Source organism: Camellia sinensis, unplaced genomic scaffold (genome assembly GCF_055761805.1).
Source record: "Camellia sinensis isolate YWXY unplaced genomic scaffold, ASM5576180v1 Unanchor2, whole genome shotgun sequence".
NCBI classification, from domain to species: domain Eukaryota; kingdom Viridiplantae; phylum Streptophyta; class Magnoliopsida; order Ericales; family Theaceae; genus Camellia; species Camellia sinensis.
Genome location: NW_028129079.1, coordinates 13,590,568 through 13,613,585, shown reverse-complemented (window position 1 = coordinate 13,613,585; position 23,018 = coordinate 13,590,568).

Below are 23,018 nucleotides of genomic sequence, written 5' to 3'. Positions count from 1 at the left end.
TGTTCTAGTGATGAACTATAATCTCATCAAAATGTTTTGGCCAGAGTACTGATCCCTGTTTTCAAACCCAAAGTTGAACAAGAAATGAAAAGTAACTTGTAACGTAGACTTGGTTGTCATGGAATTGAAATAAGATGTAAATGGAGGTGTAAGTATCGACCATCTTTCTGTTGCTAATCCTTTAGGCATTGTTTATAGTTGGTTTAGTATATCTCTGCTGGGCTGTGGCTCACCATATATGGGAACATCATTTTCAGGTACAGGTAGCATGCCACTGCTTGTCTAGAGAAGTGAAGATAGAGCTCATATGCTTATCTTTGTGAAGTGAAGTGTGGATACAGCTTGTATGCTTATCTGTGGATATTGTTGATATACATATCTGTTGTAGAATGTGGATACAGCTTGTATGCTTATCTGTGGATATTGTTGATATACATATCTGTTGAGAATGTGGATATAGCTTTTATGCTTATCTGAATGTGAGATATAGTTTTTATACATATCAGTGGAAATGATGATAGAGCTAGCATGCTTATCTGTTGAAAAAGGGAAAATGAAAAGTAATTGGGACTTGTAAGTCGTTGACATAAATATGTAATTTATGTGATTGTATCAGTGTTGACCAACTATCAATTGCTAATGTTTTAGTCATTGTCCATGGTTGGTTTAGTGTATTTCTACTGGGCTGTGGCTCACCCTATATGGGAATATCATTTTCAGGTACAGGAAGCATGCCACCTCCAAGGACATAGCTTGGGAGGCTAGAGGCGGACATAGTGTAGTTGTTTTACTTTTGATGTATTACATGTAACTTCAAGCCAAGGGCTTAATGTGTAAACGAGTTAGTACTCTTTTGTTGAAACCAAGTGTTAACTTGGAAAGCTGTAAGCCCGTAGGGCATTTTGTTTTGATGTTAACATGTAATACTTATGTAATGAAACTCAATGAAATAAAGGAATGTGGTTAGTTTAATGTTATTATTTTGAGAGCGTTACAACTTGGTATCAGAGCGTACCGGGTTCGAATACTTTGGGTACGTGGGAAGTGATTAGGATCACAATGGGTTTGTCTCGCTTGATAGAGACGTAGATGTAGTACCATATGCTATGTGTTTATTTGATAACATGCTTATGTGACTATGTGGGTATGGGATTTAATTTCTAGGATGTTGATTGGATCCTTGGGTTTCTGGGAGTCTTGTTGGAAAAGCACTTGATCAACGCTGTTTCTAACCGGAACTCTAGTAACGCCTCGGGACTATCATTATCCGGAAATGAAGTTCGTAAGTGCTTATGTGTTTATGTGCTTATGTGGAGTGAATTACAGTTGTCCATGCATTAGGACGTGAGTGTTTAGTTTCGGCACACTTATGAATGTGCTAACGTTCTGTGTTGCCTTTATTAGGATGTCAGGACGAGGAAGAGGTGCTAGGCGTGGTAGACCTGCGAGGCAGGAAGTACCGTTACAGGGTGAGATTCCGGCAGTGCAGGAGGGAGTTGGGCAGGCCAACGTGGCCGAGCCAGTGGGTCAGCAGGCTATGGGTGCCTTGGCCAGAGAGATAGCAGGAGCTTTAGGTATTCTTAGAGCTGGGAATCAGGAAGCTGAGACAGGGCCTTCCTTCTTGAAGAGGGAGTTCTTCCGGTGTAATCCGGACGAGTTTATCGGGGATCCTAAAGAGCCGCTTAAGGCAGATGAATGGCTCGAACAGACAACGAAGACGTTTGAGATGCTTGGCATCGAGGACGGAGCACTGAAAGTGACCTTGGCATCCTTCCAACTGAAGGGAGATGCGGGTCAATGGTGGAAGTACGAGAAAGCTCGTGTTGGTGGTACTTGGGAGGCGTTTGTGAATGCTTTTCAGGAGAGGTTTTTGTCTGCAGCAGCTAGGGAAAAGCTGAGGGATCAGTTTAGCCGGCTTAATCAGCAGGGCTTGTCAGTGGCCGAGTTTGAGGCTACTTTTACCAGTCTGTCTAGGTTTGCACCTGAACTGGTGGCGTCTGAGGAACACCGTTGCTATGAGTTTGAGCGGAAGTTGAGGCGGGGCCTCAAGTTGAGAATTGGTGGGTCTTATATTCGAGAGTATAGACACCTAGTGGACGCTGCAGCTCATATGGAGCTTATGATGCAGGAGGAGGATGAGGGTCAGAGAGGCTCCAAGAGGAGCCAGGATAGTCAGGGTGATGGCAGGAGGCAGAGGGGTTTTAACCCTCAGCAGTCGCAGGGTGGTGTTGCTAGATCGACCTTCCCAGTGCCGAGTGCAGGCTCCGGGAGAGGTGGTCAGGGGGATTTCACCTGTTACAAGTGTGGCCAGCTGGGTCACAAGGTATCTGTTTGCCCGCAGAAGGGTGGGGGTCAGAAAGCTGCTTCTTCTTCAGCTAGACCGCAGAGTCAGAGTTTGGGCAGGGGGGCAGCTCTTGACTTGTTATCAGTGTGGACAACCTGGGCACATGAAGAGGTTTTGCCCACAGTTGAGTGCCACTTCGGGAGCGCCTGGTTCTAGGCAGACGCAGGGTTTTCAGCCAGCTCAGTCTGTGCAGGCCTCGAGGGCCAATCCGGGAGCTTCGTCATCCCAGTCTGTGCAGCAGTCTTTTGCTCCGAGAGGTGAGCAGGTAGACCAGGGGCCTACGGGGCGCGTGTATGCTGTTACCGCGCAGGATTTAGTACTGGCTCCATCAGTAGTGAGAGGTACTTTTCTGTTTTGCAACTCAGTTGCTAATGTGTTGATAGACACGGGTGCATCTCATTCTTTTGTATCTGCTGCATTTGCATCTGTTTTGGAATTGGAGTTAGCACAGTTAGCATCTCCTATTTGTGTGGTATCGCCTTTGGGTGGTGAGTTGATTCTGAAACAGGGTGTTAGAGGATGTGATATAGAGGTCGCCGACTATAGGCTTCCTTTTCCGTTTGTTGTCATGCCCATGAAGGGTTTTGATGTTATTTTGGGTATGGACTGGTTATCGTCATACCGGGCTGTTATTGATTGCTACCGCCAAAGGGTTACATTGTGTACCTTGAGCGGGGAGTGGTTCCATTTCTTGGGAGACCGGGTTGGTAGTGTTTTGCCACCGGGGTATGATTCGCGAGGGCGAAGTGAGCTTAGTAGTCTACTTGCTAGCTTTGAGAGTGGTGAGAGTGGTGAGAGTGGTGAGACCCAGCATGTATTGCCGAGGGTGGTTTGTGAGTATTCGGATGTTTTTCCCGAAGATCTTGTTAGTTTGCCACCTCACCGAGAGATAGAGTTCTCTATTGATTTAGTGCCTGGTACGGCGCCGATTTCTATGGCACCTTATCGTTTTGCTCCAGCAGAGTTGGTTGAGTTGAAAGTTCAGCTCCAGGAATTGCTAGATAAGGGCTTTGTTCGCCCTAGTGTTTCACCGTGGGGAGCACCGACACTCTTTGTTAAAAAGAAAGATGGTGCCTTGAGATTGTGTATAGACTACCGGAAGTTGAATCGGGCTACGGTTAAGAATAAGTATCCTATGCCCCGTATAGATGATTTGTTTGACCAGTTGAAGGGTTCCCGTTGTTTCTCTAAGATAGACTTGAGATCGGGTTACCACCAGTTGAGGGTCAGGGAAGAGGATATTCCGAAAACGGCATTCCGTACGCGGTATGGCCATTATGAGTTTCTGGTGATGCCATTTGGGCTTACCAATGCACCGGCAGTCTTTATGGACTTGATGAACCGGATTTTTCGGGAGTTCTTAGACCGATTTGTGGTCGTCTTCGTGGACGACATTCTTATCTATTCGTCTTCTGAGGAGGAGCACGAGGCACACTTGAGAGTGGTGCTTGAGTTACTTAGAGCCCATAGGCTGTATGCCAAGTTTGGGAAGTGTGAGTTCTGGCTGGGGAAAGTCAAATTCTTAGGCCACGTGGTATCCGGGGAAGGGGTGTCTGTTGATACATCCAAGGTTGAGGCAGTGCAAGATTGGGCACAGCTTAAGAGTGTGTTTGAGATCCGCAGTTTTCTGGGATTGGCTGGGTATTACCGTCGGTTTGTGAAAGATTTCTCCAGGTTAGCGTCACCGTTGACTAGACTGACTCGGAAGGGAGTCAAGTTTGTGTGGAGTGAGACTTGTGAAAAGTCGTTCCAAGAGTTGAAAGTTAGATTGACTACCGCTCCGGTGTTGATTATTCCGGAGAGAGGGTTGGGTTATGCGGTTTATTGTGATGCCTCACGAGAAGGTTTGGGTTGTGTGTTGATGCAGGAGGGGAAAGTGGTAGCTTATGGCTCACGTCAGTTGAAAATACACGAGAAGAATTACCCCACACACGACTTAGAGTTAGTAGCTGTGATCTTTGCCTTGAAAGTCTGGAGGCACTACCTTTATGGTGAGAGGTTCGAGGTATTCTCGGATCATAAGAGTTTGAAGTATCTGTTTACACAGAGAGACTTGAATCTGAGGCAGAGGAGATGGATGGAGTTCATCGAGGATTATGATTTTGAGTTACATTATCATCCGGGAAAGGCCAATGTTGTGGCCGATGCTCTTAGTAGGAAAACCATTAGTGATGTAGCTTGTATAGCCATCCGGGAATGGGAGATGTTGGGAGCACTTGGCGAGTTTGATTTGCTACTGAGCGAATCTGTTGAGGCTGCGACCTTGTTTTCTGTTGTTGCGCAGCCTACACTTGTGACTAGAGTGTTAGAGGCACAGAGAGGTGACCTTGAGGTAGAATCCCTCCGAGAGAAGATCTCCAGTGGGAAAGTTGAGAAGGGTTTGACGGTGTATCCCGACCTGAGTGTGAGATACCGAGACCGTTTGTTTGTACCGGAGTCTTGCCGAGAGGAAGTACTCCGAGAGTTTCACCATTCGCGCCTTGCGGTGCATCCGGGGAGGTACTAAGATGTATCAGGATTTGGGTCGCCAGTTTTGGTGGCGGGGTATGAAAAGAGATGTGGCTGTTTTCGTATCGAAGTGCCTTACTTGCCAGCAAGTGAAGGCCGAGCATCAGAGGCCAGCGGGTTTGTTGCAACCCTTGCCTATTGCCCAGTGGAAGTGGGAGCATGTCACTATGGACTTCGTTGTAGGTCTTCCGAGGACTCAGCGGGGTAGTGATGCTATTTGGGTGGTTGTAGACCGGTTGACTAAGTCGGCGCACTTTATTCCTATGCGCGTGAGAAATTCGGTAGATCATCTTGCCGATTTGTATATTCGGGATATAGTGAGATTGCACGGGGTCCCAGTGACGATCGTCTCAGATAGAGATCCTCGTTTTACTGCTAGATTGTGGCAGAGTTTGCAGAGTGCCTTGGGCACTAAGTTGACCTTTAGTACGGCTTATTATCCTCAGACTGACGGGCAGTCCGAGCGTACTATTCAGATCCTCGAGGATATGCTTCGGGGTTGTGTCCTGGACTTCAGTGGGACGTGGGAGAGGCACTTGCCATTGGTAGAGTTTGCCTACAACAATAGTTTTCAGTCTAGCATCGGTATGGCACCGTTTGAGGCCTTGTATGGCCGACCGTGTAGGTCTCCAGTTTGATGGGCCGAGGTGGGTGATGCACCTTTGTTGGGTCCGGAGTTGGTTAGGGAGACGACGGAGAAAGTTGAGCTTATCCGTAGGAGGCTTGTTACAGCCCAGAGTCGACAAAAGAGTTATGCCGACCGTAGGAGGAGGCCTTTGGCGTTTGAGGTAGGTGATCATGTCTTTCTGAAGATATCACCTAGGCGAGGTTTGATGAGGTTTGGGAAGAGTGGGAAGTTATCCCCTCGGTTTATTGGTCCTTTTGAGATCCTTGAGAGGATTGGTGAGGTTGCTTATCGGTTAGCCTTACCACCGCAGTTGTCCGGAGTACATGACGTATTTCATGTGAGTATGCTTCGGAAGTATGAGCCAGATCCATCACATGTGTTGGATTGGACCGATTTAGAGGTAGATGAGAATGCCTCGTATGAGGAGAGACCGGTTCGGGTCTTGGATAGGCGGGATCAGGTCCTGTGTGGCAAGACCATTCCTTTGGTGAAAGTCTTGTGGAAACATCACGGAGTGGAGGAAGCCACTTGGGAACGTGAGTTGGAAGTCCGTGAGAAATATCCGGACTTGTTTGTTGATATGTGATCTTGTATTTACTTGTTGCATTTTGTTGAACTTAAGAGCTTTTGTATATGTCTTAAGTTGTAAAACATTGAAAATGTTTTGGGTATTGGAAATATGTTTTGGGAACTTGCCTCATATGGAAGTTGAATATAACATTATATATGTTGATTATATTGTTGAAATTGGAAAGTTAATGCATAATGTTGATGCATGTTGAAGGTACATATGTTATTTACATGTTGTGATATGCCTCTTGTTAAATGGAGGGGGTGACCGGTAATGGGTCGGATTGTTGAATGTTAAAGTGTAACATTGTTTAAAATGGAGAAAACTTGTTTTTGAAAACTTGGGTTTAATTTCGGGGACGAAATTCTTTAAGGGGGGGAGGTTATAGCGATCCCGGGTTTACCCTTGTTGTATAGTGATCCGGACATGTGTCCGTGGATGTTGGTGGTTGTTTATTATCTTGTTTACATCCTTTCTTACTTTGTATTTGAGTTATAGGATGTGTTGAGCGGGTTTGTTACAGGTTGGTTGAGTTTAGAAACCAAAACTAGTTGCCCAGATTTTTGGCCTGTACGCTCGAGCGGAGGTGTTGGCGCTCGAGCGTAGATTACACCCATTCAGTATTTTTCCTGTGCAGCGTTGTACGCTCGAGCGTGGTGTTGGCCGCTCGAGCGGGGTTGTCTGAGTGCCGCTCGAGCGTAGGGTTGGGAGCTCGAGCGGAGGCCTGGTTCTGCAAAAGTGCTGGGCGATTGCATTCTGCGCTCGAGCGGGAGGTTGGCCGCTCGAGTGGAAGTCTGTGAGTGGCCGCTCGAGCGGGGTGTTTTACGCTCGAGCGGAGACCTGGGTTAAAGTCCCGAATTTGTGACTCTTTAAATCACTTTTTCACTTTCTCTTCTCTCTCTTACTTTTCCAAAATCACCATTGTTGAGCCTCTCACTCTAGACTCTACCTTCTCTCTAGGTTTTGATCTAGTAGGAGTGATTTACTCACCTTTGGCCTTTACAAAAAAGTTGTTGATCGTCGAGGGCTTCATTTTAATCTGAAAATCTCGGGTTTTGGAGCACGTTGGGTTTTGTCGTCTTCTCCTTTGGGACTTCGAATTTGAGGTAGGGATAACCTACTCCTCTCTATGGGTTTTGTCTTTAAATTTTGGTATTTTGAGATGTTGGGCTTGGTTGGGTAATTTTGTGAAAGTTTGGGGCTTTTGTGTAATTTTACAAAGGTTGGGGTTTTATACATAATAAACCTAGATGCATGTTTGGCATGGAAAAATGGAATGATTGGTGAATCATTGATGAAAACGGGACCTAAGGGTTGAAATGGTAATTATGGAAAATGGCCAAATTACATTGTTTAATTAATTGGGATAATTAATTGGTGAGAAATGAGGAAATGAAATGTTGATTGAATATCCATTTGTGCATTTATTTTCTGTATTAGAAATAACTGCTTTGGGCTATCGGTAGAGGATAGTCGAGATTGTTATAGACAATGCATGATGATTAGGTAAACAGAAACTAATCAATGGAATGTGTCATGGAACTTGACGGTTGATAGAATACATTAATTGTGTGTATTGTGTGATTGTATATAGAACCAATGTGTTTATATACGTTATGTGTAGAGGAGGAGATAGGGGATGTACTCCGCGGTTTAGGGGAAGATAGGGGATGTACCTCTAAACCGGATAGGTATTGGGAGGAGATAGGGGATGAACTCCGTAGACAGAGCTCATATGCTTGTCTAGAGAAGTGAAGATAGAGCTCATATGCTTATCTTTGTGAAGTGTGGATACAGCTTGTATGCTTATCTGTGGATATTGTTGATATACATATCTGTTGAGAATGTGGATATAGCTTTTATGCTTATCTGAATGTGAGATATAGTTTTTATACATATCAGTGGAAATGATGATAGAGCTAGCATGCTTATCTGTTGAAAAAGGGAAAATGAAAAGTAATTGGGACTTGTAAGTCGTTGACATAAATATGTAATTTATGTGATTGTATCAGTGTTGACCAACTATCAATTGCTAATGTTTTAGTCATTGTCTATGGTTGGTTTAGTGTATTTCTACTGGGCTGTGGCTCACCCTATATGGGAATATCATTTTCAGGTACAGGAAGCATGCCACCTCCAAGGACATAGCTTGGGAGGCTAGAGGCGGACATAGTGTAGTTGTTTTACTTTTGATGTATTACATGTAACTTCAAGCCAAGGGCTTAATGTGTAAACGAGTTAGTACTCTTTTGTTGAAACCAAGTGTTAACTTGGAAAGCTGTAAGCCCGTAGGGCATTTTGTTTTGATGTTAACATGTAATACTTATGTAATGAAACTCAATGAAATAAAGGAATGTGGTTAGTTTAATGTTATTATTTTGAGAGCGTTACACCTTTTTTATTTAATTTCTAAATAGATCGTTAAGGTATAGTGGTTTCTAGATTAAACTTCCATTTTTAATTTTATGCAACTTTCACTTTTATTATTATTCAACTTCCATTTTTATTCAATTTACTTTTCTATTAAACTTCCTTTTTTATTTAATTTCCAAATAGATCGTTAAGGAATAGTGGTTTCTTGAATGAGCTTCCATTTTTAATTTTCTGCAACTTCCATTTTTTTTTTATTCAACTTCCATTTTTATTCAAGTTATTTTTCTATTCAACTTCTTTTTTATTTAATTTCCAAATAGATCGTTAAGGTATAGTGGTTTCTTAAATAAACTTCCACTTTTAATTTACTGCAACTTCCATTTTTTTTTATTCAACTTCCATTTTTATTCAAGTTATTTTTCTATTCAACTTCTTTTTTATTTAATTTCAAAATAGATCGTTAAGATATATATAGTGGTTTCTTGAATGAACTTCCATTTTTAATTTTATGCAACTTTCTTTTTTATTCAATTTACTTTTCTATTAAACTTCCTTTTTTATTTAATTTCCAAATAGATCGTTAAGGTATGGTGTTTTCTTGAATGAATTTCCATTTTTATTTTTAATTAACTTCCATTTTTCTTCAAGTTGCTTTTCTATTCAACTTCCTTTTTTATTTAATTTCCAAATTGATCGTTAATGTGTAGTAGTTTCTTGAATGAACTTCCAATTTTAATTTTCTGCAACTTCCATTTTTATTTCGATGCAACTTCTTTTTTTATTCAAGTTTCTTTTCTATTCAACTTCCTTTTTTATTTAATTTCTAAATAGATCATTAAGGTATAGTGGTTTCTGGATTGAACTTCCATTTTTAATTTTATGCAACTTTCACTTTTATTTTTATTGAACTTCCATTTTTATTCAATTTACTTTTCTATTAAACTTCCTTTTTTATTTAATTTCCAAATAGATCGTTAAAGTATAGTGGTTTCTTGAATGAACTTCCATTTTTAATTTTTTGCAACTTCCTTTTTTCGCTATTCAACTTCCATTTATATTCAAGTTATTTTTGTTTTCAACTTCTTTTTTTATTTAATTTCCAAATAGATCGTTAAGATATAGTGGTTTCTTGAATGAACTTCCATTTTTAACTTACTGCAACTTCCATTTTTATTTTTGTTTAACTTCCTTTTTTAGTCAAGTTTCTTTTCTACTCACCTTCCCTTTTTATTTAATTTCCAAATAGATCGTTAAGATATAGTCGTTCTTTGAATGAACTTCCATTTTTAATTTTATGCAACTTTCTTTTTTATTCAATTTACTTTTCTATTAAACTTCATTTTTCATTTAATTTCCAAATAGATCGTTAAGGTATGGTGTTTTCTTGAATGAATTTCCATTTTTATTTTTAATTAACTTCCATTTTTCTTCAAGTTACTTTTCTATTCAACTTCCTTTTTTATTTAATTTCCAAATTGATCGTTAATGTGTAGTAGTTTCATGAATGAACTTCCAATTTTAATTTTCTGCAACTTCCATTTTTATTTCGATGCAACTTCTTTTTTTATTCAAGTTTCTTTTCTATTCAACTTCCTTTTTTATTTAATTTCTAAATAGATCATTAAGGTATAGTGGTTTCTGGATTGAACTTCCATTCTTAATTTTATGCAACTTTCACTTTTATTTTTATTGAACTTCCATTTTTATTCAATTTACTTTTCTATTAAACTTCCTTTTTTATTTAATTTCCAAATAGATCGTTAAAGTATAGTGGTTTCTTGAATGAACTTCCATTTTTAATTTTTTGCAACTTCCTTTTTTCGCTATTCAACTTCCATTTATATTCAAGTTACTTTTGTTTTCAACTTCTTTTTTTATTTAATTTCCAAATAGATCGTTAAGGTATAGTGGTTTCTTGAATGAACTTCCATTTTTAACTTACTGCAACTTCCATTTTTATTTTTGTTTAACTTCCTTTTTTAGTCAAGTTTCTTTTCTACTCACCTTCCCTTTTTATTTAATTTCCAAATAGATTGTTAAGATATAGTGGTTCCTTGAATGAACTTCCGTTTTTAATTTTATGCAACTTTCATTTTTATTCAATTTACTTTTCTATTAAACTTCCATTTTTATTTAATTTCCAAATAGATCGTTAAGGTATGGTGTTTTCTTGAATGAATTTCCATTTTTATTTTTAATTAACTTCCATTTTTCTTCAAGTTGCTTTTCTATTCAACTTCCTTTTTTATTTAATTTCCAAATTGATCGTTAATGTGTAGTAGTTTCTTGAATGAACTTCCAATTTTAATTTTTTGCAACTTCCATTTTTATTTCGATGCAACTTCTTTTTTTATTCAAGTTTCTTTTCTATTCAACTTCCTTTTTTATTTAATTTCTAAATAGATCATTAAGGTATAGTGGTTTCTGGATTGAACTTCCATTTTTAATTTTATGCAACTTTCACTTTTATTTTTATTGAACTTCCATTTTTATTCAATTTACTTTTCTATTAAACTTCCTTTTTTATTTAATTTCCAAATAGATCGTTAAAGTATAGTGGTTTCTTGAATGAACTTCCATTTTTAATTTTTTGCAACTTCCTTTTTTCGCTATTCAACTTCCATATATATTCAAGTTATTTTTGTTTTCAACTTCTTTTTTTATTTAATTTCCAAATAGATAGTTAAGGTATAGTGGTTTCTTGAATGAACTTCCATTTTTAACTTACTGCAACTTCCATTTTTATTTTTGTTTAACTTCCTTTTTTAGTCAAGTTTCTTTTCTACTCACCTTCCCTTTTTATTTAATTTCCAAATAGATCGTTAAGATATAGTGGTTCCTTGAATGAACTTCCATTTTTAATTTTATGCAACTTTCTTTTTTATTCAAGTTACTTTTCTATTAAACTTCATTTTTCATTTAATTTCCAAATAGATCGTTAAGGTATGGTGTTTTCTTGAATGAATTTCCATTTTTATTTTTAATTAACTTCCATTTTTCTTCAAGTAACTTTTCTATTCAACTTCCTTTTTTATTTAATTTCCAAATTGATCGTTAATGTGTAGTAGTTTCATGAATGAACTTCCAATTTTAATTTTTTGCAACTTCCATTTTTATTTCGATGCAACTTCTTTTTTTATTCAAGTTTCTTTTCTATTCAACTTCCTTTTTTATTTAATTTCTAAATAGATCATTAAGGTATAGTGGTTTCTGGATTGAACTTCCATTCTTAATTTTATGCAACTTTCACTTTTATTTTTATTGAACTTCCATTTTTATTCAATTTACTTTTCTATTAAACTTCCTTTTTTATTTAATTTCCAAATAGATCGTTAAAGTATAGTGGTTTCTTGAATGAACTTCCATTTTTAATTTTTTGCAACTTCCTTTTTTCGCTATTCAACTTCCATTTATATTCAAGTTATTTTTGTTTTCAACTTCTTTTTTTATTTAATTTCCAAATAGATCGTTAAGGTATAGTGGTTTCTTGAATGAACTTCCATTTTTAACTTACTGCAACTTCCATTTTTATTTTTGTTTAACTTCCTTTTTTAGTCAAGTTTCTTTTCTACTCACCTTCCCTTTTTATTTAATTTCCAAATAGATCGTTAAGATATAGTGGTTCCTTGAATGAACTTCCGTTTTTAATTTTATGCAACTTTCTTTTTTATTCAATTTACTTTTCTATTAAACTTCATTTTTTATTTAATTTCCAAATAGATCGTTAAGGTATGTGTTTTCTTGAATGAATTTCCATTTTTATTTTTAATTAACTTCCATTTTTCTTCAAGTTACTTTTCTATTCAACTTCCTTTTTTATTTAATTTCCAAATTGATCGTTAATGTGTAGTAGTTTCATGAATGAACTTCCAATTTTAATTTTTTGCAACTTCCATTTTTATTTCGATGCAACTTCTTTTTTTATTCAAGTTTCTTTTCTATTCAACTTCCTTTTTTATTTAATTTCTAAGTTGATCATTAAGGTATAGTGGTTTCTGGATTGAACTTCCATTTTTAATTTTATGCAACTTTCACTTTTATTTTTATTGAACTTCCATTTTTATTCAATTTACTTTTCTATTAAACTTCCTTTTTTATTTAATTTTCAAATAGATCGTTAAGGTATATTGGTTTCTTGGATGAACTTCAATTTTTAATTTTTTGCAACTTCCATTTTTCTCTATTCAACTTCCATTTTTATTCAAGTTATTTTTCTATTCAACTTCTTTTTTTATTCAATTTCCAAATAGATCGTTAAGGTATAGTGGTTTCTTGAATGAACTTCCATTTTTAACTTACTGCAACTTCCATGTTTATTTTTGTTTAACTTCCTTTTTTAGTCACGTTTCTTTTCTACTCAACTTCCCTTTTTATTTAATTTCCAAATAGATCGTTAAGATATAGTGGTTTCTTGAATGAACTTCCATTTTTAATTTTATGCAACTTTCTTTTTTATTCAATTTACTTTTCTATTAAACTTCCTTTTTTATTTAATTTCCAAATAGATCGTTAAGGTATGGTGTTTTCTTGAATGAATTTCCATTTTTATTTTTAATTAACTTCCATTTTTCTTCAAGTTGCTTTTCTATTCAACTTCCTTTTTTATTTAATTTCCAAATTGATCGTTAATGTGTAGTAGTTTCTTGAATGAACTTCCAATTTTAATTTTCTGCAACTTCCATTTTTATTTCGATGCAACTTCTTTTTTTATTCAAGTTTCTTTTCTATTCAACTTCCTTTTTTATTTAATTTCTAAATAGATCATTAAGGTATAGTGGTTTCTGGATTGAACTTCCATTTTTAATTTTATGCAACTTTCACTTTTATTTTTATTGAACTTCCATTTTTATTCAATTTACTTTTCTATTAAACTTCCTTTTTTATTTAATTTCCAAATAGATCGTTAAAGTATAGTGGTTTCTTGAATGAACTTCCATTTTTAATTTTTTGCAACTTCCATCTTTCTCTATTCAACTTCCATTTTTATTCAAGTTATTTTTCTATTCAACTTCTTTTTTTTTTTAATTTCCAAATAGATCGTTAAGGTATAGTGGTTTCTTGAATGAACTTCCATTTTTAACTTACTGCAACTTCCATTTTTAATTTTGTTTAACTTCCTTTTTTAGTCACGTTTCTTTTCTACTCAGCTTCCCTTTTTATTTAATTTCCAAATAGATCGTTAAGATATAGTGGTTTCTTGAATGAACTTCCATTTTTAATTTTATGCAACTTTCTTTTTTATTCAATTTACTTTTTTATTAGACTTCATTTTTTATTTAATTTCCAAATAGATCGTTAAGGTATGGTGTTTTCTTGAATGAATTTCCATTTTTATTTTTAATTAACTTCCATTTTTCTTCAAGTTACTTTTCTATTCAACTTCCTTTTTTTATTTAATTTCCAAATTGATCGTTAATGTATAGTGGTTTCTTGAATGAACTTCCAATTTTAATTTTCTGCAACTTCCATTTTTATTTCGATGCAACTTCTTTTTTTATTCAAGTTTCTTTTCTATTCAACTATCCTTTTTATTTAATTTCTAAATAGATCGTTAAGGTATAGTGGTTTCTGGATTGAACTTCTATTTTTAATTTTATGCAACTTTCACTTTTATTTTTATTCAACTTCCATTTTTATTCAATTTACTTTTCTATTAGACTTCCTTTTTTATTTAATTTCCAAATAGATCGTTAAGGTATATTCGTTTCTTGAATGAACTTCCATTTTTCATTTTTTGCAACTTCCATTTTTTTTTCAACTTCCATTTATATTCAAGTTATTTTTGTTTTCAACTACTTTTTTTATTTAATTTCCAAATAGATCGTTAAGGTATGTGTTTTCTTGAATGAATTTCCATTTTTATTTTTAATTAACTTCCATTTTTCTTCAAGTTACTTTTCTATTCAACTTCCTTTTTTATTTAATTTCCAAATTGATCGTTAATGTGTAGTAGTTTCATGAATGAACTTCCAATTTTAATTTTTTGCAACTTCCATTTTTATTTCGATGCAACTTCTTTTTTTATTCAAGTTTCTTTTCTATTCAACTTCCTTTTTTATTTAATTTCTAAGTTGATCATTAAGGTATAGTGGTTTCTGGATTGAACTTCCATTTTTAATTTTATGCAACTTTCACTTTTATTTTTATTGAACTTCCATTTTTATTCAATTTACTTTTCTATTAAACTTCCTTTTTTATTTAATTTCCAAATAGATCGTTAAAGTATAGTGGTTTCTTGAATGAACTTCCATTTTTAATTTTTTGCAACTTCCTTTTTTCGCTATTCAACTTCCATATATATTCAAGTTATTTTTGTTTTCAACTTCTTTTTTTATTTAATTTCCAAATAGATCGTTAAGGTATAGTGGTTTCTTGAATGAACTTCCATTTTTAACTTACTGCAACTTCCATTTTTATTTTTGTTTAACTTCCTTTTTTAGTCAAGTTTCTTTTCTACTCACCTTCCCTTTTTATTTAATTTCCAAATAGATCGTTAAGATATAGTGGTTTCTTGAATGAACTTCCATTTTTAATTTTATGCAACTTTCTTTTTTATTCAATTTACTTTTCTATTAAACTTCATTTTTCATTTAATTTCCAAATAGATCGTTAAGGTATGGTGTTTTCTTAAATGAATTTCCATTTTTATTTTTAATTAACTTCCATTTTTCTTCAAGTAACTTTTCTATTCAACTTCCTTTTTTATTTAATTTCCAAATTGATCGTTAATGTGTAGTAGTTTCATGAATGAACTTCCAATTTTAATTTTTTGCAACTTCCATTTTTATTTCGATGCAACTTCTTTTTTTATTCAAGTTTCTTTTCTATTCAACTTCCTTTTTTATTTAATTTCTAAATAGATCATTAAGGTATAGTGGTTTCTGGATTGAACTTCCATTCTTAATTTTATGCAACTTTCACTTTTATTTTTATTGAACTTCCATTTTTATTCAATTTACTTTTCTATTAAACTTCCTTTTTTATTTAATTTCCAAATAGATCGTTAAAGTATAGTGGTTTCTTGAATGAACTTCCATTTTTAATTTTTTGCAACTTCCATCTTTCTCTATTCAACTTCCATTTTTATTCAAGTTATTTTTCTATTCAACTTCTTTTTTTTTTAATTTCCAAATAGATCGTTAAGGTATAGTGGTTTCTTGAATGAACTTCCATTTTTAACTTACTGCAACTTCCATTTTTAATTTTGTTTAACTTCCTTTTTTAGTCACGTTTCTTTTCTACTCAGCTTCCCTTTTTATTTAATTTCCAAATAGATCGTTAAGATATAGTGGTTTCTTGAATGAACTTCCATTTTTAATTTTATGCAACTTTCTTTTTTATTCAATTTACTTTTTTATTAAACTTCATTTTTTATTTAATTTCCAAATAGATCGTTAAGGTATGGTGTTTTCTTGAATGAATTTCCATTTTTATTTTTAATTAACTTCCATTTTTCTTCAAGTTACTTTTCTATTCAACTTCCTTTTTTTATTTAATTTCCAAATTGATCGTTAATGTATAGTGGTTTCTTGAATGAACTTCCAATTTTAATTTTCTGCAACTTCCATTTTTATTTCGATGCAACTTCTTTTTTTATTCAAGTTTCTTTTCTATTCAACTTCCTTTTTATTTAATTTCTAAATAGATCGTTAAGGTATAGTGGTTTCTGGATTGAACTTCTATTTTTAATTTTATGCAACTTTCAGTTTTATTTTTATTCAACTTCCATTTTTATTCAATTTACTTTTCTATTAGACTTCCTTTTTTATTTAATTTCCAAATAGATCGTTAAGGTATATTCATTTCTTGAATGAACTTCCATTTTTCATTTTTTGCAACTTCCATTTTTTTTTCAACTTCCATTTATATTCAAGTTATTTTTGTTTTCAACTACTTTTTTTATTTAATTTCCAAATAGATCGTTAAGGTATAGTGGTTTCCTGAATGAACTTCCATTTTTAATTTTATGCAACTTCCATTTTTATTTTTATTTAACTTCCTTTTTTATTCATGTTTCTTTTCTACCCAACTTCTTTTTTTATTTATTTTCCAAATCGAACGGTTAGGTATAGTGGTTTCTGGATTGAACTTCTACTTTTAATTTTATGCAACTTTCATTTTTATTTTCATTCAACTTCCAATTTTATTCAATTTACTTTTCTATTAAACTTTTTTTTATTTAATTTCCAAATAGATCGTTAAGGTATGGTGGTTTCTGGAATAAATTTCCATTTTTATTTTTAATTAATTTCCATTTTTCTTCAAGTTACTTTTCTATTCAACTTCCTTTTTTATTTAATTTCCAAATAGATCGTTAACTTATAGTGGTTTCTGGAAGGAACTTCTATTTTTAATTTTATGCGACTTCCATTTTTATTTTTATTCAACTTCCATTTTCATTCAATTTACTTTTCTATTAAACTTCATTTTTTTGTTTAATTTCCAAATTGATCGTTATGGTATAGTGGTTTCTGGATTGAACTTCCATTTTTAATTTTATGCAACTTTCATTTTTATTTTTATTCAACTTCCATTTTTATTCAATTTACTTTTCTATTAAACTTCCTTTTTTATTTAATTTCCAAATAGATCGTTATGGTATTGTCGTTTCTGGATTGAACTTCCATTTTTAATTTTATGGAACTTTCACTGTTATTTTCATTCAACTTCCATTTTTATTCAATTTACATTTCTATTAAACTTCATTTTTTATTTAATTTCCAAATAGATCGTTATGGTATGGTGGTTTCTTGAATGAATTTCCATTTTTAATTTTCTGCAACTTCCATTTTTATTTTTAATGAACTTCCATTTTTCTTCAAGTTATTTTTCTATTCAACTTCCTTTTTTTTTTTTAATTTCCAAATTGGTCATTAATGTATAGTGGTTTCTTGAATGAACTTCCATTTTTATTTCTATGCAACTTCTTTTTTTATTCAAGTTTCTTTTCTATTCAACTTCCTTTTTTATTTAATTTCTAAATAGATCGTTAAGGTATAGTGGTTTCTAGATTAAACTTCCATTTTTAATTTTATGCAACTTTCACTTTTATTTTTATTCAACTTCCATTTTTATTCAATTTACTTTTCTATTAAACTTCATTTTTTATTTAATTTCCAAATAGATCGTTATGGAATAGTGGTTTCTTGAATGAACTTCCATTTTTAATTTTCTGCAACTTCCATTTTTTTTTTATTCAACTTCCATTTTTATTCAAGTTATTTTTCTATTCAACTTCTTTTTTATTTAATTTCCAAATAGATCGTTAAGGTATAGTGGTTTCTTGAATGAACTTCCACTTTTAATTTACTGCAACTTCCATTTTTTTTTTATTCAACTTCCATTTTTATTCAAGTTATTTTTCTATTCAACTTCTTTTTTATTTAATTTCAAAATAGATCGTTAAGATATAGTGGTTTCTTGAATGAACTTCCATTTTTAATTTTATGCAACTTTCATTTTTATTCAATTTACTTTTCTATTAAACTTCCTTTTTTATTTAATTTCCAAATAGATCGTTAAGGTATGGTGTTTTCTTGAATGAATTTCCATTTTTATTTTTAATTAACTTCCATTTTTCTTCAAGTTGCTTTTCTATTCAACTTCTTTTTTTATTTAATTTCCAAATTCATCGTTAATGTGTAGTGGTTTCTTGAATGAACTTCCAATTTTAATTTTCTGCAGCTTCCATTTTTATTTCGATGCAACTTCTTTTTTTATTCAAGTTTCTTTTCTATTCAACTTCCTTTTTCATTTAATTTATAAATAGATCGTTAAGGTATAGTTGTTTCTGGATGGAACTTCCATTTTTAATTTTATGCAACTTTCACTTTTATTTTTATTGAACTTCCATTTTTATTCAATTTACTTTTCTATTAAACTTCATTTTTTCTTTAATTTCCAAATAGATCGTTAAGGTATAGTGGTTTCTTGAATGAACTTCCATTTTTAATTTTTTGCAACTTCCATTTTTTTTTTCAACTTCCATTTTTATTCAAGTTATTTTTCTATTCAACTTCTTTTTTTATTTAATTTCCAAATAGATCGTTAAGGTATAGTGGTTTCTCGAATGAACTTCCATTTTTTACTTACTGCAACTTCCATTTTTATTTTTGTTTAACTTCCATTTTTATTCAAGTTTCTTTTCTACTCAATTTCCATTTTCATTTAATTTCCAAATAGATCGTTAAGATATAGTGGTTTTGTCACGACCCCAAACCGCCCCTAGTAGTTTAGTGCCGTGATGGCCAGTAATCCGTAATTACCGAAGGCCAACTTTTCAAAACTTAACACATTCAGAGTATGAATATAGGGGGCTCACAAATGCGGAAGCAATAAATTAAATACAAGTAGTCCATAAGAGCTGTGCGTAGATCAAAGCAATGCCATACATTCCAATTAACTTCACAACTTAAATACAACAAGGTAAAATTTCATGTTACATCTTGATCAAAAGGCTTCTCGATCCGACATATACAAAATACAGCTAATACAAGTCAAGAAGCATGATTTTCAAGATTTGCCGACATGCAAGGTAGGCATCGCCGACGTGAATGCAAAAGCAAGCCGACATAAGTACAAAACCAAAACAAGCATCCAAACGATCTAGGCGTCGCCGCCGTCCTGCTCATCACCTACATATATATAGAGGGGTGAGTACAAAACTCAGTGAATGGTACTAAAAATAAAGGTTTTACATGAATAAAGCCGAGGTCCTTCAAAACGAAACACATCAAACTTAGCAAGGTAAGGGATGAACCGTATTCATCAATCAAACATTACAAGTATCCAAAGGTGTTTACTGACATAGGCAAAACAAGGGATGAACCGTATTCATCATACAAGTATCGTAACATCGGCAAAGCGAGGGATGAACCGTATTCATCATACAAGTATCGTAACATCGGCAAAGCGAGGGATGAACCGTATTCATCATACAAGTATCGTAACATCGGCAAAGCGAGGGATGAACCGTATTCATCATACAAGTACCAAGGGCTGTACGATCCGTAATCGTTTGGTCAAAAGTATTGCGAAAGTTTAGAGTCCTCCAATACAAGGGACTTGTGTTACTTAGGCCCGTAGCCCGATTTAACAAGGACCGTATCCTTTTATACTTAGTACTGCGAAAGTTTAAAGTCCTCCAGCACAAGGGACTTGTGTTACTTAGGCCCGTAGCCCGATTTAACAAGGACCGTATCCTTTTCAAAGATGGCATCAAAACAAGGATTATACTTGTCATATCAAAACAAGAGCTATTCATTCATGCTTAACAAAACACTTTTGTCAAAACAAAGCAAGCAAGGTTTATCAAAACAAGTATAACATAGCTTTATCAATAATACCACTCACCTAGTTCTTCAGGTGCAAACTCAAAGCAATATCAAGGACCTACAATCACATGGCAAGTCACATTCTCAAAGCAAGCTCTATATATACATGCAAATGATCTCGGCATTCATGCCAGATCTAAGTCAAGGACAAAACAAAACAAGCTGGGAGCTTACACACTGCTCCCGTTTCTCGAAAACACACTGGGTACAGTCCCGGGCTAAGCCGAGGTCCCGCTAAACAAGATCAGGAAAAATCTGGGTTTTCCTTTTCCTTTGAAGAATATGAAGAACATGATCATTGGAAAGATGAATGCAAGTTCACAACTTGTTACAAAAATCTGAGTTTTCATGCCAAGAGTTCAAAATATATGGACCTGGGTACCTATCAAAGAAAGGCATGCAAGAACAAACACAAAACATGATTTTCGTTCCAACTTTTCGATCAAAATGAGACTTTGTTCAAGAACACATGAAAAACCATTTTCTCTTTCCAAACCAACTTCAAAACGATGCATGACATGCAAAACAAATCCGATCATGCAATGCAGCTAGATATTCAGCAAAAACAATCAAAGGGGATCAAGATTCTAACCTCAAAACTCGGATCTAACGGCTCAAGCCACAAAGATCAAGCTTGGAAGACAACTCTCACTCAAGAACTCTTCTTCCTCCTTTCTAGAGCTTCTCTCTCTAAAACAAAGATTTGAGACAAGAAATGATTTGTTCCAAGGTCTGCCGGCTGTCTTAACAAACTGCTCGGACACGTGGCATTAACGGGTTGGTTCAGCTCCAAAAAGGTGATTGATAGACAAGACAAGTCTCTGACAAATCGTATGCAGCAAGCTCGGGTAAGACACATCGGCAAAGAGATGACATCGGCTCAAAACAAGGATCCAGCAACGGGATAGAAAAACATCGGCTAGGGAGGACGACACTTGACTAAGCTGTGCCACACCTTGGCCGGGGTGCGCCACATCTCGGCCTAGGCCATACCTGCCTGCGGACAAGGTTCAAGTGCGAAACATCTCGGCAAAGAATGCCCGAGGTGAAGATGGGGTTAAACAAGACCTCAAGATAGTTCTAAGTACAAAGGGTCAAAGGCGGACTAAGCTCAAGATGATCTCGGCTATGCACACACACACACTAAGCAAGGAACAAAATCATGCAAACAACTATAGCGAACCAAGGCAAGGTAAAACCTTCAAATTAACATAACAAGCAAGACCATGCAAGAATGTACACAAATATGGCAAGAGTAAGGTGAGGGTTGTTACATCCTACCCTCCTTAAAGAAGTTTGGTCCCCAAACTTAGATTACCTTGTTCCCAGAACAACTCCGGATAACGGACTCTCATGTCCTCTTCCTTTTCCCACGTGGCTTCTGTGCCATAATGCTCCTTCCATTCGACCTTTACCATCGGTATCGACCTGTTCCTCAATTGCCTCACTTGTCGATCAACAATCCTCATTGGCTTCTCCTCGTAGCCCAAATCTTTATTAACTGTGATCTCGGAATGATCAATTACATGTAGTGGATCTCGGATGTACTTCCTCAACATCGAAACATGAAACACATTGTGGACTTGGCTCAAATCTGGCGGCAAAGCAAGTCTGTAGGCAACGGGGTTAATTCTCTCAAGAATTTCAAATGGCCCAATATAGCGAGGTGCTAACTTACCTTTCCTTCCAAATCTGGAAACTCCTTTCATTGGTGAAACCTTCAGGAATACATGATTCCCAACTTCGAACTCTAACTCATTTCTCCTCTGATCGGCGTAGCTCTTTTGTCGGCTCTGGGCAGTTCTAATCCTCTGTTGGATAAGTTTAATCTTTTCCGTTGTCACTTGAATCAATTCGGGACCAAGCAGAGCTCTGTCTCCGACTTTGGTCCAACATATCGGCGATCTACATTTTCTTCCGTACAAGGCCTCATACGGCGCCATGCCAATGCTAGCTTGATAACTGTTATTGTAAGCGAATTCCACTAAGGGTAGATGTGTTCCCCAACTTCCTTGGAAGTCCAACACACAAAGTCTAAGCATATCTTCAAGCGTCTGAATTGTCCTCTCAGTCTGCCCATCTGTCTGGGGATGAAAGGCTGTACTAAATCTCAGCTCGGCTCCGAAGGCCCTCTGTAGACTCTACCAAAATCTAGAAACAAATTTAGGATCTCGGTCTGAAACAATTGACATCGGCACTCCATGAAGTCTGACAATCTCGTTCACATATAGCAAGGCAAGTTGATTGGCGTTGAAGGTAGTCTTAACGGGTAGAAAGTGTGCTGACTTAGTTAACCTATCCACAACAACCCAAATTGAATCCATACCCTTTGGTGTCTTCGGCAACCCAATCGCAAAATCCATGGAGATGTGCTCCCATTTCCACTCAGGAATCGGCAAAGGTTGAAGGAGTCCTACTGGTCTTTGATGTTCTGCTTTCACTTGCTGACAATGTAAACACTGGGACACGAATTCGGCTATTTCTCTCTTCATATTTGGCCACCAGAAGGTCTGCTTCACTTCTCGATACATTTTGGTGTTCCCTGGATGGACAGCAAACTTGGAACCATGAGCTTCCTGCAAAATCTTTTTCTTCAGCTCTGGGATGTCGGCCACACATAACCTCCCTTCAAACTTGAGTACTTGGTTTTCGATGGTATACCCTGGTCTCGGCCTCGTTTCATTCTCCTCGGCCATTTTCCTGAGGAAGTTATCCTCCATCTGTCTTGTCTTTACTTCATTAACAATAGTCGGCTCTGCTGATATCACGGTTAAACACGCCAAATTTCCATCTGACTTCCTGCTCAAAGCGTCGGCTACACTGTTAGCTTTCCCGGGGTGATATTGGATTTGCATATCATAGTCCTTCAACAATTCAAGCCACCGTCTCTGTCTCAAATTCAATTCCTTCTGAGTGAATAGGTACTTTAAGCTCTTATGATCTGTAAAAACCTGACAAATAGCTCCATACAAGTAGTGACGCCAAATCTTTAAAGCAAATACTACGGCCGCCAATTCTAAGTCATGGGTAGGGTAGTTTTTCTCATGAGGTTTCAACTGACGAGATGCATAAGCTATAACCTTACCCTTTTGCATTAATACACAACCCAAACCCTTATGCGATGCATCACTATAGACATGAAATTCTTCATTACCTGATGGTAGTACAAGTACTGGTGCTGTAATTAACCTCGTCTTCAGTTCCTGGAAGGCTGACTCCCGATCTTTAGTCCATTCATACAGTGTTCCCTTCTTAGTCAGT